Raw genomic sequence first — 2,305 nt, forward strand, 5'->3', positions numbered from 1 at the left:
GTGTCATGTTATAAGTTTGGTGTCAATTGCATGTGCATCGTGCATTTTTTTTGAAAATTTTCATGCATTCATAGTGTTCATCATTATCTTCAAGTTGTTCTTAGTAAGTCTTCTTGTTTGATCTTGATGATTTCATGATTTGTGTCTTGTCTTGTTTTTCATATGCATTCTTGAATTCTTAGTGTCTAAGTATTAAAGAATTCTAAGTTTGGTGTCTTGCATGTTTTCCTTACATTAAAAATTTTTCAAAAATATGTTCTTGATGTTCATCATGACATTCAAAGTGTTCTTGGTGTTCATCTTGACATTCATAGCATTCTTGCATGCATCACATGTTTTGATCTAAAATTCTCATGCATTGCATCATTTTTCTTGTTTTTCTCTCTCTTCATAAAAAAAATTTCAAAAATCAAAAAAATATCTTTCCCTTTTTCTCTCTCATCAAATTCGAAAATTTGGATTGACTTTTTCAAAGATTTTAAAATCAAGTTGTTTCTTATGAGTCAAATCAAATTTTCAATTTGAAAATCTTATCTTTTTCAAAATCTTTTTCAAAAACTCAAATCTTTTTCAAATTTCTTAGTTATTTTCGAAAATTCCAAAAATATTTTTTCAAAAATCTTTTTCTTAATTTTATATCAAATTTTCGAAAATAACAATAACAATTAATGTTTTGATTCAAAAATTTCAAGTTTGTTACTTGCTTGTTAAGAAAGATTCAAACTTTGAATTCTAGAATCATATCTTGTGATTTCTTGTGAATCAAGTCATTAATTGTGATTTTAAAAATCAAATCTTTTCAAAACTAATTTCAATCATATCTTTTTAAAAAAATATCTTCTTATCTTTTTCAAATTTTGATTTCAAAATATCTTTTCTAACTTCCTAACTTCTTATCTTTTCAAAATTTGCTTCAACTAACTAACTAACTTTTTGTTTGCTTCTTACCTTTTTCAAAACTACCTAACTAACTCTCTCTCTCTAATTTTCGAAAATATCTTCCCTCTTTTTCAAAAATTTCTTTTTAATTAACTATTATTTTAATTTTTAAATCTTAATTTTCGAAAAACTACTAACATTTTTCAAAAACTATTTTCAAAAATCACTAACTCTTTTTCAAAGATTATTTTCGAAAATTCCTTCTCTCTCATCTCCTTCTATTTATTTATTCATTCACTAACATCTCATCTCACATCTCTGCCCTCCTCACAGTTGTGTTTCTTTCTTTACATCACATTCTTTGTCTCCCTCTTTGCTTCCACTCACAAAGGGATCCCTATACTGTGGTATAAAGGATCCATATTATTATTATTATTTTTTTCTGTGCCCTCTTCTTTGTCATATGAGCAGGAGCAAGAACAAGAATATTCTTGTTGAAGCAGATTCAGAACCTGAAAGGACTCTGAAGAGAAAACTAAGAGAAGCTAAATTACAACAATCCAGAGATAACCTTTCAGAAATTTTCGAACAGGAAGAGGAGATGGCAGTCGAAAATAATAATAATGCAAGGAGAATGCTTGGTGACTTTACTGCACCTAATTCCAATTTACATGGAAGAAGCATCTCTATTCCTGCCATTGGAGCAAACAACTTTGAGCTGAAACCTCAATTAGTTTCTCTAATGCAACAGAACTGCAAGTTTCATGGACTTCCATCTGAAGATCCTTTTCAGTTCTTAACTGAATTCTTGCAGATCTGTGATACTGTTAAGACTAATGGAGTAGATCCTGAAATCTACAGGCTCATGCTTTTCCCATTTGCTGTAAGAGACAGAGCTAGAATATGGTTGGACTCTCAACCTAAGGATAGCCTGAACTCTTGGGATAAGCTGGTCAAGGCTTTCTTAGCCAAGTTCTTTCCTCCTCAAAAGCTGAGCAAGCTTAGAGTGGATGTTCAAACCTTCAGACAGAAAGAAGGTGAATCCCTCTATGAAGCTTGGGAGAGATACAAAGGACTGACCAAAAAGTGTCCTTCTGACATGCTTTCAGAATGGACCATCCTGGATATATTCTATGATGGTCTGTCTGAGTTATCTAAGATGTCATTGGATACCTCTGCAGGTGGATCCATTCACCTAAAAAAAATGCCTGCAGAAGCTCAAGAACTCATTGACATGGTTGCAAATAACCAGTTGATGTACACTTATGAAAGGAATCCTGTGAATAATGGGACACCTATGAAGAAGGGAGTTCTTGAAATTGATACTTTGAATGCCATACTGGCTCAGAACAAAATATTGACTCAGCAAGTCAATATGATTTCTCAGAGTCTGAATGGAATGCAAGCTGCATCCAACAGTACTCAA

General features: G+C 31.8%; 1 non-coding gene across 1 annotated transcript; it reads right to left on the bottom strand.

Moving 5' to 3' along the window:
* Positions 1–1,876: 1,876 nt before the first annotated feature.
* On the bottom strand, positions 1,877–1,984 carry LOC148548348 (small nucleolar RNA R71). The gene has a single exon (XR_015898827.1). It is a non-coding gene; the product is annotated as a small nucleolar RNA R71 (small nucleolar RNA).
* Between the last annotated feature and the right edge of the window lie 321 nt (positions 1,985–2,305).

The sequence above is a fragment of the Arachis ipaensis genome, chromosome B8 (genome assembly GCF_059453495.1).
Source record: "Arachis ipaensis isolate K30076 ecotype BB chromosome B8, ASM5945349v1, whole genome shotgun sequence".
Lineage (NCBI taxonomy): Eukaryota > Viridiplantae > Streptophyta > Magnoliopsida > Fabales > Fabaceae > Arachis > Arachis ipaensis.